The following is a 17907-nucleotide window of genomic DNA, read 5'->3' as shown; positions in this document are numbered from 1 at the left end:
TAATACATAACACTTAAAAGTACATTGATTATTTTATTGCTTTTCCAAAAATAAAACATACAGTTGTCAGTATGCATTTTAAATACAGGAATTGTCACCATTTTCTTTTTAAATCAGTCTCTCTTTTTTAGATTTATCATTCCTCAAATTTTCTGATGTTAAACCTAATATATGTAGATTTTTTGTCCATGACTGATGTAAAAAGCTTACTTTTAGAGTATGAATTATAATGCCCTATGTTGCACATAGTAATATATTTCTGTTATGCATTTACATTTACATTTATGCATTTGGCAGACGCTTTTATCCAAAGCGACTTACAAAAAGAGGATCTAACATTCAAACTACAGCACAAATTATACAAAATACCTTACATTAAGTGCAATATGCCAGGAAGTAATAAATGCATTAAAGAAAGACTTTCAGTGCAAAAGATACTCTCGGAAGAGCTGGGTTTTCAAGGAGAGGGTTCCTTTTGCTCTGATGGTGCTTGGAAGCTTGTTCCACCAGCGTGGTACCAGAGATGAGAATAGCCTCAACTGACCTGTACGGGGGGTTGGTCGTATTAGTTGGCGCTCCTTTGAGGAACGGAGAGTGCGGGCACTAACGTATGGTTTTAAGAGTTTATTGAGGTAGATGGGAGCAGAACCAGTGAATACTCTGAAGGCCATCATTAGTGATTTAAATTTGATGCGAGCAGCTAAGGGTAGCCAATGCAGCTCAACTAATAGGGCCGTAACATGTGCTCTTTTAGGCTGGTTGAAGACCAGGCGTTCTGCAGCATTCTGGATCATCTGTAGCGGTCTCACAGTACAGGCCGGAAGACCTGTCAGGAGGGCGGTGCAATAGTCTAGACGGGAGATTACTAACGTCTGAACAAGGAGCTGTGTTGCATGTTGAGTTAGGTATGGCCTAATTTTCCTTATGTTGAATAGGGAGAAGCGGCACGATTGAGCTACAGCGGTAATGTGATCTGCGAAGGTCAGTTGGTCATCAACCATGACACCCAGGTTTCTTACAACCTTGGTGGGAGCCACTGATAGGGACTCTAGCTTGATGCTGATGTTGTGGAGAATAGCTTGCTTGGCTGGGAGGACCAGTAGTTCAGTTTTGGATAAATTCAACTGGAGGTGATGTTCCTTCAGCCATGTCAGAGAGACAGTCAGTGATTCGAGTTGCCACTGAAGTGTCACCTGGAGGAAAGGATAAATAGAGCTGTGTGTCATCTGCATAGCAGTGATAGGAGAAGCCGTGCGAATGTAGGATTGGGCCTAGAGAGGTGGTGTACAGGGCAAAGAGGAGGGGACCCAGCACTGAGCCTTGGGGTACACCTGTGGTGAGGTGGTGTCGCGCTGATGTTTGTCCAAGCCATGACACATTGAAGGATCGTCCAGTGAAATAAGACTCAAACCAGGAGAGTGCATTGTTCTTGAAGCCTATGTCAGTAAGTTTGTTTAGTAAGATGTGGTGGTTGACCGTATCAGATGCTGCTGATAGTTCGAGCAGAATGAGAACTGAGGACTGACCTGTTGCTTTGGCATCTTTAAGAGCTTCCATTACTGACAGAATTGCCGTTTCCGTTGAGAGGCCGCTCTTGAAGCCGGATTGGTTTGAGTCAAGAAGGTTATGTTGGGAGAGGAATTTTGTTGCCTGCTTAAAGACAGCTCTTTCAATGATTTTAGACAGGAAGGGGAGGAGAGAGACTGGTCGGTAGTTCACTACTATAGAAGGAGCAAGAGAAGGTTTTTTGAGTAGAGGTCTTACTTGAGCTTGCTTGAAGGTGTTTGGAAATGTTCCAGAGGTTAATGAAGAATTGATTACATGAGTGGCTGCGGACACAATGGATGGAGCTATGGTTTGCAGTAGGGTGGTCGGAATGGGATCCAGTGGACAGGATGTAGGACGGCAGCCTCTAAGAAGATTTGATACCTCATCTTCTGTGAGAGGAGTGAAAGAAAGGAAGGAAGTAGTAGGTTTAGGAGGATTCGAAGGGAGAGCTGGAGGCTGTGTAGAAGGGTCAGAAAACCGGCTGCTGATTGCAGCAACTTTGCTGGTGAACACACAATATTCAAATTGCTATCAAGCTTAATTTGCAACCTACAGTGTCTACAGTGGCAATATGAAATTGTATGCCAAGAACAGGAGTTTGTTTACATTTTAGAGTACCATGTCACAACGTTGCCTACTTTGGTTGTCTACTTTGGGTCAGAATGCAAAGGGAATGTTTAGCCATGTACTTTGTGAGTGTTACTTTTGGTGGAATATCTTTCACACTGTGCTTGTTTACATTGGGGAATCTCTTCTGTTTTCACGCCGAGTAACATTTAATGTGCAATACTAAAAGCAAAATATCAAAATGAAAAGACTAAAACATAATTATATCATAATGAATCTAAAGTTAAAAGTAGACAGAAATAACAATTCAGAATCAATTAAATAACATCCATCCATTCATTATCTGTAACCCTCATCCAGTTCAGGGAAGAACAAACCAAACGTCTCACAGACATTCACCTGGAGGAAACCCACGCAGACACAGGGAGAACAAACCAGACTCCTCACAGACAGTCACCCGAAGGAAACCCATGCAGATACAGGGAGAACACACCACACTCCTCACAGACAGTCACCCGGAGTGGGACTAGAACCCACAACCTCCAGGTTCCTGGAGCTATGTGACTGCGATACTATAAATGCGATTCTATAAATATAGGAATGTAAATGATAAAAAAAAATAAACATCAATATAATTTCGGTTAAAAATAAAATAACCATTGCAGAAAGTTTGGTATATTGGTATATCAGATATTAAAAGTTAAAAATCACTGAGTGACACCTCTGAGATCAGCGTAAAATTTTGCTGCAGTGGAACCACGTGCAGGTGCAACAATATTCTGATTATTTTTACTATTTTTTTGTGTCCGCTCCCCCCATGTTTTACACTCTAATGCTACAATGACTTACATTTTGGGATCCTCAGGAGAGCCAACGGGGTCACTAGTCACCTCTTTGTTATGTAAAAACATGCCAAAGAGACACTGAGGTAAGAGGCCCTCAGTCCATTTCTCCCCCTCTCCCTGATATAGACAGAAAAACAGAGCGAGATAGAAAGAACAAAAATGTAATTAACAATGGCTTTTTAAAAATGAATCGTCAAATTCTTAAACAAACAAATGTGATTTTGGCCTTTATTGAAGAACTTGTATTATCTTTAAGGAAGTTTTTATGCCCTGTACAGTTTTTGGAAGTATTAGAAAATAGATACTTCAGATTTGTCTTTTGAAATAACACAAGTGGATCTTCATAGTTGTAACAACATATTCTCTCTCGTGTAATTACACACATGTAATACCATATGTTTAATTACATTAGTAATCAGACTGGAACAAGATTGTTCCAGAAGCCTTTTCTGCCAGGTATGTATGCAGCACAGATGTTGAGGACAGGCATAGGCTTGTTTTTTTTTTTGTTTGATTTTGGGGGGGGGGGGGGGGGTTTGTGCACCTAAGGGATGACGCGCACTAACTGGGTCATGTGGTGTTGGTGGCGGTAATGATTTGTAATATCACCTGTTCACTGGCTAGGTGAGGGGTAGTGAGTGGGTGATGTGGGAAGCCTACTTTTTGCTGATCGTCTAAAATGCTGTATCTTTTGCCTTTGTGAACGTTTTGCTTGTGAATTGCTTGAATTTGGATTTTATGCCGTTTTCAGTCATAGATGTCTGTGGACCGATTCATTGACTCTTTTAATGTTTGGATATTTGAAGATTCGATACAAAATAAAGGTCAAATAAAATGTCAACTGAAGTTTGGACTGGTGTTTGAACAGCAGAACGTGTGGGGAATTAGTTTCCCTTATTCAGCTGCTTGGCGACTCTGAAGTTTATTGGACAGTCTCCAACAGCCTGCACACTACTGTATATTAACAGTAAAAATACTGTAAATTTAATTTACAGTTTGATATTGCATTATTTTATTATGGTATTAACTAAACTACTGTAAATTTTATAGTAAGTTACTGGCAGCACAAATGCCAGTACAGTACTGTACATTTACAGTAGCTGAACTGTATTTTTTTAAAACAACATTTTACTGTATTATATTACAGCATTAGATTTCATACTGTAATTTAAGCAGTACTATACTGGCATCACATACACCCTTACAATACTGTAAATTTGGTAAACCAGTGCATTGTGCAAGTGTATTACATTATTACAGTATAATTACTGCATTGGCTTGTCATTTACAGAAATTTACTGGACATCATTGTAATTTTAAATTATCCTCAAATTTTTAGAGACTGTTAAATATTTTAAGGCAAATTAATGGCACCAAGAAATTACATTACTTAAAAACTCCAACTTCACAGTTCCACTTTATTATATTTTATTAGGTATCTGCACTTATACTAGGATATTTTGAAGCTTTGGATCTGGAATAATAAAAAAAAAAAGAAAAAAAGAAAAAAGAAAATCCTCTCTGATTTTCATCCAGGTCTGTCCCAGCCACATTGGAACGTAAACGAAATAGACAAAAACACAAAAAACAAAAGTATAACTACATCACCAGCACATACACACCTTAATTAAGGATCTTTAGGGCAAAGTATAAATCACTAACTTACATAAGTGAATAAAATCTTACTGTGTTGCTGAAAGCTGTGGGCAACCTTTATCCACAGTGCAATCAAAACATTTACAAACCACCTCAGGAGGAGTACTAATCTAGAACCAGTTTAAAGGGACACTGAACATCATAAATATGGAGGAACTTGATCCAATTTCTTTGGTCTAATTTATAAACAGTCCTGCTAATACCATAGCCTATAGCAGGGAATTTGATTGCACTTTTATGATTCACAGTGAGCTATACTCTGCCTTTTATGTAGTCAAACTACTCTTCCTTTTGGTTATACTCCTTTTCATTTAATCTTTGCTTTTTTGCATTTACACTCCTCTAACTAACTTGTCAGTTAGCTGATTCATCTCAAGTACATGACCAAAATTTGTGAACAAATCTTATACTATGTGTTCATTCCATCCCACTCCCAGGAAAAAAATGCTTCAGTTATGTGTCCTGGCCCCGAATTAGAAATGGGTATAAATTAAGCACAAAGAAAGAGTACATTTATTAAAAAATAGCATAAATTAGTGCTGGGTTATACAATTCTATTCATATATATTGTGATTAATTTTCGCTCATTAACGATAAGCTTTAGGTAATAGGCCTTCATTTATATCAGCCGCAAAGTGCATCAAAGTGTATTTCCCTCCGGGGAAATGTTTTCCCCTTTGCGAGAGCAGTGTTTGTTGCCTGACGTGGTTTTCTTCACACAACATTATTTTCTCGTCGTCCATTGTATCAGCTCCACTGTCCATACAGGAGCACTTTGTAGTTCTACAATTACATACTGTAGTCCATCTGTTTCCCTGCATACTTTCTAATCCCCATCTCACCCTGTTCCTCAGTGCTCAGGAACCCTCACAGAGCAAGTGTGATTTAGTAGTGGATCATTCTCAGCGCTGGAGTGAAACTGACGTGGTGGTGGTGTGTTAGTGTGTGTTGTAATGGTACAAGTGGTTCAGACACAGCAGTGCAGCTGTAATGTCACTGCTGGACTGAGAATAGTCCACCAACCAAAATCATCCAGCCGGCAGTGTCCTGTGTCACTGATGAAGGACCAGAGGACAACCAACACATACAGTATCTGCCCCTCACTCCTGCTGAGGGAGAGCTTCTGTCTGAAACAAATAACCCGTCTTATTCGAAGCTCAAAAATACGGAACCACAATGGTAGTGGATTGTTACTGCAGCAATGCGGCGTGACATGGAGTCGTTCAGTCTGTGGCACTGCTCAGGTGTTATATGACAGCCCAGGTTGCTCTGATAGTGGCCTTCAGCTCTTCTGCATTGTTGGGTCTGGTGTATTGTATCTTCCTCTTCACAATACCCCATAGACATTCTATGGGGTTAAGGTCAGGCGAGTTTGCTGGACAATTAAGAACAGGGATACCAAAATTCTGAATGCTTTTCAGTAAAATTACTTCATAAAATTGTCTCCAGGGTAATCACTGCCTCAAGATTTGTGTATGTAATTTCAGGTGGAAAGTAGAAAAAATACCTGGAGTGTTAAGAGGTTATTAATAATGAGCATGAAAAAGATTTGTGATAAAATAGAGATCGAGACCCTGCAAATAAATAAATAAATAAATAAATAATATATAATACTACAGGTAGTTTTGCAGTCACACAGCTCCAGGGACCTGGAGGTTGTGGGTTCGATTCCCGCTCCAGATGACTGTCTGTGAGGAGTTGGTGTGTTCTCCCCGTGTCTGCGTGGGTTTCCTCCGGGTGCTACGGTTTCCTCCCACAGTCCAAAAACACACGTTGGTAGGTGGATTGGCGACTCAAAAGTGTCCGTAGGTGTGAGTGAATGTGTGTGTGTCTGTGTTGCCCTGTGAAGGACTGTCGCCCTCTCCAGGGTGTATTCCTGCCTTGCACCCAATGATTCCAGGTAGGCTCTGGACCCACCGCGACCCTGAATTGGATAAGCGGTTACAGATAATGAATGAATGAATATTGTGATAATCTATTTTTGCCATATTGCCCACCCCAAATATAAGACCCCTGTTTCACTGCTGTCTTTGTTGGACATTTTATATCCTTGCTCTTGTTGGTCTCTGTGTGAACTTCTTGGCTGGTCTAGTGTTTGTTATTTTGATCTGTCTGAATTTTGTATCGTTGATTCTAGTATGTTTCAGTATGTACATTAATGTTTGTGTCTTTTAAATACCTTTGTCTTGTTCTTCTATTTAGTTTGTATTTTTTTTTTTTGCTTTACTCCCTCTTGTTAGTTTTTAGTTTAATGTGATCCAGTTTGTTCAATCTAGTGCTTGTTTGTTAGCATTTAGCCCTCTTTCGTCAGTCACTTGTTTGTTTATTTCAGTTCTTTAGTTTCTTGTTGTTTTGTGTTCTGTCTGTTCTCTATATTAGCTTAGTTACCAGGTTTCCATTCTTTAGCTGTGTCAGTTTCTCTTCAAGACTTTAGCTCTTTACTTTTGTCATGAGTTTCTGTTAGTCTTGCTTGGTGGTTTGGTTTTCTTTTGTTTGAATAAATCTGTAATATTGCATTTGTGGCCACTTATGTAATATCCACCCTCCGTTACAGGTGGGTCTGCATTACTAATTAACACTTAATTATTAAGGGTTCACATTGTTTACATAGGTTTTTTTTTGGGCTTGCAAAAAATATTTAGCTTTTCTAAGTCAATTACATTTTTAATTGTAAAAACCACCACAATGAGATGGTTTATAGGAAATCAAAATATTTCAGCTTTTTTTTTCTTTCATTTTAATAAATAAAAGTGCATGCTGTAGGCATAACAAATTATTGAGGAGCTGCTATGTTCCAGACCACCTTTAAAAGGCCAAAAGATGAAATGAAAACATGAAATCAACTTATAATACTTTGTCTAAATGACATTTTCTTGATCTGGTTCATGTAAAAGTATGAATATCCAAATAATTGTTTGTCCAAACAGGTTTACTGCAGAGTTGCACAACTCAGTTAATCTAGGATGAGGGCAATTTGACACCAACTAAGATAACCAGAGCAAAAAATGAGCAACAGGAATATAAAGTTTAATACAGCACAATTTTAGCAAGTACAATAAAAACAAATCCATAAATATGATTCAGTAAGTAAAGAAAATCATCTAAACACAGGTTATGGATTTCCAAGGATTGACATGCAACATTAAGGTTCATATCCACTTCCACAGCAACACTATTAGAGTTTTCACAGTGATAAATCTTTTTTGTAATTAGATTAGAATCCTAATGAGTACATAGAATCTCTATTGCAGCATAAATTAGGTGAATCAACTTTGTTAAAACAAATGATTTAAGAAGTCATTCCCACAGTTTTTTAAATTATACACTTTATGTGTGATTCACATTATCTCTCACTGTAACTTTGGACAGGACTGTCAATAGATACAGTGATAAGTCAATGATAATGATTATTGATAAACTATGCTGATATCTTTATATGGTTCACCTTTATTGAGAGTAGAACAACATTATGTCTTTGTTTTATCTCACCTTTGACATTTTGGAACGCTGTGTACTCTGAGTTTAAGATTAGACTTAACTTTCATCGTTGGTACACTTTCACTCTTCAGAAGCATAACAAGCAGTTATTGGCCTTTAAAGGAGCAATCTGTAGGATATTTACTGTACTTAGTCATAAAAGGTCCAGGGTGTGTGATCATAGATTAAGGAAACAGTCAAAGCTAAAACACTGCTGCCTATCACAGCATTGCTAAAGTAGTATATATTGTCTTTGAGAAGTGACCAGTTATGTGCGGAGCTTTTATGGTCCCGCCCTCCAAGGTCCTACCTGTTTTCCCGCATCAGCAAGAGAAACTGTCATGCTACTGTGATAAACATAACCCACATGAGCTCAGGGGTATTTCACAAAACCAGTGTAATTTAAAGGAGATGTTCACGATTGTTATTAAAAAACAATCTTAAAATTCAGATGTTTCTTCACCATTAGCTAGCTCAACAGTCTGTTTGTGCACTGGAAAACGATCAAATGTGTTTACGAAACCCTAGTGTCAGTAAATGAGTATAAAATCTAAGTGGCTCTGTCTGATATTCTAGGCTTCCTCTTATTGCTTTATTCCTGCTCCATAGGTGTGTAATACATATTTTTGCTTGAAAAACTTTCAGGAGAGAGGGTGGGGCAAAGGCAGAGACAAGGGAGGAGACTAGAACATAACATTACATAGCCATGTGCTCCATTAGCACATAGCAAACAAGGGAAGAAAGACAGAGTAGGAAAACAGGGAAAAAGCATTACATATAAACAGTCCCTGAATTACTATAAAATGTAATTAATGGGAACTGTAATTTAACATAGTGATTAACATGCCTCTGTCCATACTTTTTTTAATAGGCTGCAGGTATTGAATATTTAATTTGTTTAAATATAGAAAATACAGTGAAGATGTTCAGTAAAAACAGATTTTCTGTATTTTTATCATATAAAATTTCAAGAAAATTAACAAATCACCTCTTTCAGAAAGGGGTTTGTAATCACTGAAAAAAATTAGGTTGGAGGTGATGTGCCCTTGAGCAAGGGACCTAACACCCAAACACTGCTCTGTGTGTTCACACAGTGGGAGCACAGACAGAAAGATCTAAGAAGTTTTTTCAGATGTAAAAAAAGAGTGTCACTGGTATTTGTTTCTCTCAAGGCTGAAAACCTCTGAAAATACTTGAAGTACTATTTATCTGATGGTGACATTTTTGCTGGTCTTTTAGCTAAACCTCTGAAAATTTTTTTTTGAAAAATGAATAGCTTGTAATTAATAAATATTTTGACTGTAAATGATATCTAATATCTTAAGTAAATGATTGATAAATTTTGCTCCATTGTGCATGTGTAGTAGTAAAAGTAATGATAAAACATCACCACTGTGTAATAAATCTGCTTTTATCTAATCAGGAATGTGCATTCCCACTCAGCTGCCAAGGTCACCATAGCCACAATGAAAGAGCAAGGTAAGCACTGCTTGCCAAACTCCTTCTTCTGTGTTTTCATTTGGACATCTTCAGATCACTGCTTTGTGTGTCTTTGTGTTCTTTCACTTTTAGGAATTAGACATGCGCTGTTACATAACTTGGCTGGGAGGCCATCAGTTGCTATGGAGGGCCTTCAAATCAAATCAAATCAAATTTATTTATCCATCCATCCATCCATTATCTGTAACCGCTTATCCAATTTAGGGTCGCGGGGGGTCCAGAGCCTACCTGGAATCATCGGGCGCAAGGCGGGAATACACCCTGGAGGGGGCGCCAGTCCTTCACAGGGCAACACACACACATTCACTCACACCTACGGTCACTTTTGAGTCACCAATTCACCTACCAACGTGTGTTTTTGGACTGTGGGAGGAAACCGGAGCACCCGGAGGAAACCCACGCAGACACAGGGAGAACACACCAACTCCTCACAGACAGTCACCCGGAGCGGGAATGTGTGACTGTGACACTACCTGCTGCGCCACTGTGCCTCCTGGATTAAGAATCTACATATTTAACTGAGAAGCTGCCAAGATTGTGTGTATTTTCTCTAAAAATAGCTTTAAAAATGAATGATATGCTTAGAAATTTCATGTAGTATAAAAAAGATAATTGTGACACAGCTTCTGTTCGACTTGTTATCAATAAAATATATATAATTATCATTTTTAAAGCAAAACCCTAAATAAACAGTGTTGACATTGATGGCAACAGAGTTAATATGAATAACAGAGTTGACTACCATAGTTAAAAGACTAAAGACTTAAATACTTTAAAATCTTTTAAAATGTTTAATATGTTAAACAATATGTTTAACAAGTATTTAATATTATCCATAACATCTGAATGAAAGATTTTTCATGAACTTGAATAATAACCGCATGTGTCTCATGTATCAGTTTCCTTAACCTGGAATGGTAAACCAAAACCTAGACTATACATCAAAGTTAAGAATCCATAATAAATGTATAATAATACTAAATGCTTAATTAAAATGTAACTGGGAACATTTAACTCTATTACTTATTGTCAACTCTGTAATTGTTGAACATTTTAAACCATAAACAGTAACAGAGTTGACAGTAACAGAGCTGACATTTTTCATCTGTTTGGGCTTTAACTCCACATGCTAAGCTCAAATCAGCTGTTATGCTGCGTGTCTGAAAACAAAATTTCATGAATTATCATCAGATTATAATTTTGTTAAAACTGAAAAAGAAATTTACTGACAAATAATTAATCTACTATTGGCGCATACTCAACATTTTGTACAAAATAAGGAAATGGATGCATGACTTCATTCAGAAGACATTCAGAAGATTCCAACCAAAGTAAGTGACTTCACTGGGTGCAGGTCACATGACTTTTATTAGAATTTGGCAGGTTTTTCCATCCATCCATCCATTATCTGTAACCGCTTATCCAATTTAGGGTCGCGGGGGGTCCAGAGCCTACCTGGAATCATTGGGCGCAAGGCAGGAATACACCCTGGAGGGGGCGCCAGTCCTTCACAGGGCAACACAGACACACACACATTCACTCACACACTCACACCTACGGACACTTTCGAGTCGCCAATCCACCTGCAACGTGTGTTTTTGGACTGTGGGAGGAAACCGGAGCACCCGGAGGAAACCCACGCGGACACGGGGAGAACACACCAACTTGGCAGGTTTTTGTGTGGTTTTAAAACAGAAGTAACAGAGTTGACAAAAATATTGGGACAGACATAAAGCACAATTATTCATTCATTCATTCGTTATCTGTAACCGCTTATCCAATTCAGGGTTGCGGTGGTCCAGAGCCTACCTGGAATCATTGGGCGCAAGGCAGGAATACACCCTGGAGGGGGCGCCAGTCCTTCACAGGGGAACACAGACACACACACATTCACTCACACACTCACACCTACGGACACTTTTTTTGAGTCGCCAATCCAACGTGTGTTTTTTGGACTTTGGGAGGAAACCGGAACCCGGAGGAAACCCACGTGGACACGGGGAAAATACACCAACTCCTCACAGACAGTCACCTGGAGCGGGAATCAATCCCACAACCTCCAGGTCCCTGGAGCTGTGTGATTGCGAGACTAGCACAATTATTTATTACTGAAATTACATACTAAACACAAAATATAATTTTAACATTATAAATGGAATTAATCCAAAAAATCTGAAAATTAGACTTAATTATATAATGTTAATTCAAGTTAATTGTATAAATTAAGAACGGAAGTCATTTATTTAATATCTTATGCCTAAAATTTACATCAAACATCATTACTATTGAAAGTTTAATATAATTAATATTAATACTTAAAATGATTCAATAAAAGTTTTTCTTTTAATGATAAATAACAAATATTTATCTGGAGACATGAAATGTATGCACTTCTGGAATGACACATATGCTGTACATGTGATGGAGGAATGAACAGTGCAGGGGGTGTGGTCTCAGTAGTTATGTGTCATGTGCCTGGGATTGCTGTTCATCTGTTTTGGTATCATATCTAATTATTATAGCCAAGAATATGCTTCAATATGTTTTTTACCAACAATATGTACGTTTCTCACCTAGCTTTGAATATTCCCATTTTATTCCCATAATTACATGTAAATTCCCGTTATTCCCCATTTAATCTACACCCTGTCGCTGCATATTGTTGTGCACTTCCGAAGTTTTATAACTGGCTTCGTAGCGAACACATTTAAAGGAACTTCTGCAAATCATGAACAAATCCACAGGCATTTATCCCTCAAGCCACAAGGAGAGATGTTAAAGTTTAAATTAATACGTTAACACAGAGAATATCACTATGTAAGAACAATAATGTTATTTGTTTTTATTTTTATATGAGCACATAATATTTTACTGCTCAGATAAAAAATTGGGGGTTACGCATCATTCATGAATCTGGCGGAAAGTTTTCAAGAATTTCTTCATTTCTTCATACTTCACGTGCAGTTTGCTCGTATTTTTTACAAAGGTTTCATGAATGAGGCCCATTGAGTGTAAAACCTTCTCAGAATATCAGGGGCTATTTCTGCATTTCCAGTGCTCAACAGACCAATGCAGGGGGTGAAATACACCTTTATTCAGTGCTTGTCACTGGGCATACTGACCTTAGTCTCATGTGGAGCTACTCCAGAGTATTAATTTAATACTTTAAATAAATTAATGTATCTACAGTGGATGTGCTTTAGGTACAAATCCTTTTTCCGGAAAATTTGGGATTCTTTATAAAGTGCAGTAATAACAATAAAATTAGTTAATTCTCACTAACATTTATTTAAAAGGAATATCTATGATTGTGGGCAACTGCAGTTCTCTCTGGTTTGTTCATGTTCAGAAGCTTTGCATCGTTTAAGGTGGAACAGTTTGTTTGAGGAGAAAAACTGTTGTTTAAATGTGGCTGGACTTAAATTTCACTGTTTGAATTTCCACAGAAACCTTTAACTCAAGTTGTTTAGTTTTGTAGCGCTTTGGTCTGTTTACTTTCATGTATTTAGTGGTCTCCCAAATTTAGAATGGGGTGCTATTTACGCTGTTTACTTCAAAACTTCCGTACACTCACTTCATAATCCATATGTACACAGCATGATAAACGCTGAACTTATATCTTTTGTTTTTATGGATTTATTAAGGTCATTTGACTTCATGTGCAGTGACTGCAGTCATTAGTACCACGGCTCGCACCTTATATGAGTTTTGGCAAAAGGCAGCTGGATTTTATGGCGCCCCCAGTGAATTAATTAGTTATTTCGTTCAATTTGAATTAACTAAAACATGCGCACAAATTACAAATTCATTTGTTCAAATTAGCTAAAACCTGCGCAAGAATGACTAATTTGTTCACTTAATTCACTCAATTAATTTTTGTTTACCCACGTCCCTTCCAGGGTTCCATACTTTGCCATGAACAGAGAGAGAGAGAGAGAGGTATATCTAAATGAGGTGACCACAGAAATAAAAATCTTCAATGTCAGAAGACAATGTCAATTTAATTTCCTAGTTCCTATTTTTGACTACTCTTTTGGCTCATCTCTAAAGTACTGTTTGTTCCTGGTATTCGAACCTTGCTTGTTTTGTTTTCCCCTTTTTGGGTTGTGATTAATAAGCTCTTTTGACTGCTTACCGCAAGTGTCTGCTTTCTGTCCAGTCATGACAGAACACTCGGCTGCAGTATGCAGACAGCGGATTCTGACGCCATGAGAACGGCTTTAAGCAGTCAGGGCCAAATGCTAGGTCAACACCAGCAAATGCCAGCTAGAGTGACTCAATCTATAGACTCTCTCGCTCAACAACAACAAAACCAGCAATGACACCTTTCGAAGGGGTTAGAAAGCGTTAATGCCCTTACAGCTCGCTTTCCAGCTCCTAGTTCTAGCCCTGAGCCTCCCTCAGTCTCTGTTAATGTCTCTTCGCATTATCCTGTCAGTAAACCTGAAGTTTTTGAGGGAAATCCGGCCAAATGTAGTGGATTTTTGTTACAGTGTTCTATAATTTTTTGAAAACTCGCCACCCAGTAATGATAAATCAAAAATAACTTTCTTGATTTCACGTCTCTCGTGTAAGACACTCGAGTGGGCCACTGCAGTTTGGGACAATATTATGAATAAAACTTATCCCGAGTTTGTGACTACGTTCCGGGAGGTGTTTGATCAGGCAAATGAAGGTCAATCCTGTGGTGAAATCCTTCTAACCCTTAAGCAGGGGTCTCGCACTGCTGCTGCTTATGCTCTGGAATTTAGGACTATTGCGTCTGGTAGTGGGTGGAATGAACCAGCGCTAATAAATGTTTTCCGGAATGGTCTCAACTCAGATATACTTACGAAATCGGCCTATAGAGATGATGGAATGACCTTGGAACAACTAATTTCACTATCCATCCGTCTCGATCAACTTCTTAAAAAATGACCCAAGACCTCAAGTCAGGGACACCTTACTGTAAAGGGTCAATCCGTTAATGGTTTTAAGAAGCCAATGATGAACTCAAGTTTCATTCCCGGCCCTAGTCCTGCTACTGAGCCTATGCAGTGTGATGTTTTGAGACTCTCACAAGAGGAACGCCTTTATCGTCTACACGGTGGATTGTGTTTATATTGCGGAGGTTATAATCACTTCAGACGTGATTGTAAAAGACGTCCGCAGTGAGGTCCTACACACCACCCGGAGAAGGCTTCACACATTAATACAGTGAGTGTACCCACAACAAAGCTAATATCATGAACTTTTCTAATACCAGTCACTGTATACTGCCAAAGAAAATCTATTGTTGTTCCAAGAGTTGAAAGGAAATTTCATTCGTCAGTCCCTTGTCACCCAGTTAAACATCAAGACGGACCCTTTGTGCAGATGAGTTCAGGTCCGTGCCCTGGATGGTTTTCCAATTGGAGGAGATCCCATTTCTCAAGAGACAGTTCCAGTTCGGCTTCAAACCAGTTTTTTACATTATGAATGGATATCTTTTCTGGTGCTCCCTAAAGCAGACTTTCAAATTATATTAGGATTACCTTGGTTAGAGACACACACCCCTTATATATCATGGCGTCATCGTGAGATCACTGCCTGGTCCAATTTTTGTAAATCCCATTGTCTAGTCCTAGATCAAATTTCTATTTCTCTACCACTTCAATAGAGAGTCCTGATTCAGAGTCATCTGTACAAATTCCCCCTGAATATGCTAAGTATCGAGAGGTATTTAGTAAAGTCAAAGCCACTAATTTACCTTCCCATGGAACATATGACTGCGCCATAGACCTTTCTGAGGGGTCCCCTTTGCCTAAATCACGTATTTATCCTCTTAATCTAGAAGAGGAGAAGACTATGGAACAATATGTTGAGGAGGCTTTACAACAAGGATTTATTCGTCCCTCAAGGTCTCCAGTAGCTTCCGGGTTCTTTTTTGTCAAGAAGAAGGATGGAGGACCTAGGCCATGCATTGACTATCATGCTTTTAATGACATCACAATGAAATTTGCTCATTCTGGTGTTGTTAGAACAATTAAGAGGTGCTAAAATATTTACTAAACTGGACCTCTGTAGTGCCTATAATCTTATCCGGATTAGGGAGGGTGATGAAGTACCACTAAGGGTCATTACGAGTACTTAGTCATGAGTTATGGACTCGCTAATGCCCCATCAGTGTTTCAGTCTTTTATCAACGACATATTCAAGGATATGTTGGGAAAATTTGTGATAGCTTACATAGATGATATATTGATTTACTCTCCAGATATTAATCTACATGTTACTCATGTGAATATGGTTCTTCAACGCCTTCAGGAAAATGATCTTTATGTCAAGGTTGAAAAATGTGAATTCCATCAGCAGACAGTTTCTTTACTTGGGTATGTTATCAGTGTGTCAGGGATTGTTATGGATGACCATAAGGTAGACGCTGTGGTAAACTGGCTAGTCCCTAGAAATATTAAAGAACTCCAATGTTTTTTAGGATTTGCAAATTTCTATAGGAGATTCATTAGGAACTTTACTTCCATCGCGGCACCACTTACTGCCTTACTTAAATGTAATTCCCAAAGTTTGTATTGGTCTCCTCAAGCGCAATTACTTTTGAGCGTCTTAAGAGTGCTTTTACGACTGCCCCATTCTAAAACATCAGGATCCAGAGTTTCCCTTTGTGGTTGAGGTAGACGCTTCTGAAATGGGTGTTGGTGCTGTACTATCTCAGCGTAAGGGGGATTCTTCTAAGTTATTTCCCATTGCTTTCTATTCTCATGAATTATCTCCCGCTGAGCGGAATTATGGTATTGGTGATAGCAGTGAAATTAGCCTTGGGTGAATGGAGACGCTGGTTGGAGGGATCTTTACACCCCTTCATAGTGAAAACAAATCACAAGAATTTGGAGTATCTTCATACTGCTAAAAGAATGAATTCTCGACAGGCCAGGTGGTCACTATTTTCGTGCTTTCGTTTCTCCATTACTTTCCGCCCAGGCAGTAGTAACATTAAGGCTGACACCCTGTCCCGTTTAAATCAGGATGACCTTAAAGAGAGGGAGGACATTGACTTCATATTACCGCCATTTGTCTCGGTGTCAGCTATTAGATGGGAACTCGATGAACAAATCGAACATGAAAATAGATCAAAAGAAGTGCCCAGTGAATGTCCAGAAGGCAAAAAGTATGTACAGGCACCACTCAGAGACAAGTTAATCACCTGGGCTCATTCTTCCGTGTCATCTGGTCACCCGGGTGAGAGAGGCACCACACAACTTATCCTTGCTCGTTATTGGTGGGAATCCACTAGGGCGGATGTTCATAACTTTATCGCGTCATGTTCAGTCTGTGCACAGTCAAAAACCCCCAAGATGCTAATAAACTAAAAAAACTAAAAAAGTAAACTAATGCCCCTACCGGTTCCTGAACGTCCCTGGTCTCACTTAGCTCTGGACTTTGTCACAGATCTGCCCATATCTGAGGGTTATACCACTGTGCTTACATTTATTGATCGGTTCTCTAGAGGGGTAAAATTTATACCATTTCCGTCGCTACCCACCGCTTTTGATACAGCTAAGGCCATATATACTCATGTGTTCCGTCATTATGGGGTTCCAGAAGATTTGGGAGAAGAATTGGGTTTGGAAAGCATTCTTTGAACATTTAGGAGCAAACGTCAGTCTTATTCTGGATATCATCCCCAGAGCAATGGGCAATGTGAACGAGTGAATCAAGAAATAGGTAAATACTTACGCATTTATTGTCATAAGCATCCTCAGGGCTGGTCTCAGTATTTGGTGTGGGCAGAAATAGCACAAAACTCCATGGTAAATTCTACCACAGGGCTCACCTCCTTTCTGTGTGTCCTAGGTTATCAACCTCCGTTAGCTCCGTTCAGCGAGGAAGTTTGGAAGGAGACACACTAACACATTTCAGAGGTTCTTTCTCGGTATAAAGAGCGGGCAGATAAGCACCAGTCTAATTCTCCCTCATACAAAATCGGGGGTCGGGTATGGTTGTCGAAAAGCCCGCTCCTCGTCCTAAAGGTCGCCCTAGAAGATCACATACCACTCCCACTCTACCCTGGCAATCTCAGCCATCAGCACGTGTTACTGTTCCTTGTTGGTCAGCTTGGTGGTGGTCGTCGTGGTCGTCCTCGTTCCAGGCCGCCTCCTGTGCCTTTGGGGTGGGGGTGGGTACTGTCACACGTCTCCCAGGACTCCAGATCCCAGAATGCATCAGACAGTCACATGATTCTACACCGTTCTCACTCACCGGAATTCTAACCCTGCACACCTGTTTATCTCATGATACAAACCTCACTTACTTACCAGTCTGTGCCGAGTATTGCCAT

General features: G+C 39.2%; 1 pseudogene; it reads right to left on the bottom strand.

Moving 5' to 3' along the window:
- Positions 1-422: 422 nt before the first annotated feature.
- On the bottom strand, positions 423-17907 carry LOC136702718 (uncharacterized; annotated as a pseudogene).

Source organism: Hoplias malabaricus, chromosome 7, assembly GCF_029633855.1.
Source record: "Hoplias malabaricus isolate fHopMal1 chromosome 7, fHopMal1.hap1, whole genome shotgun sequence".
Taxonomy (NCBI): Eukaryota; Metazoa; Chordata; class Actinopteri; order Characiformes; family Erythrinidae; genus Hoplias; species Hoplias malabaricus.
Note: the sequence above shows the minus strand (reverse complement) of the source record. Positions and strands in the feature narration are given on the sequence as shown.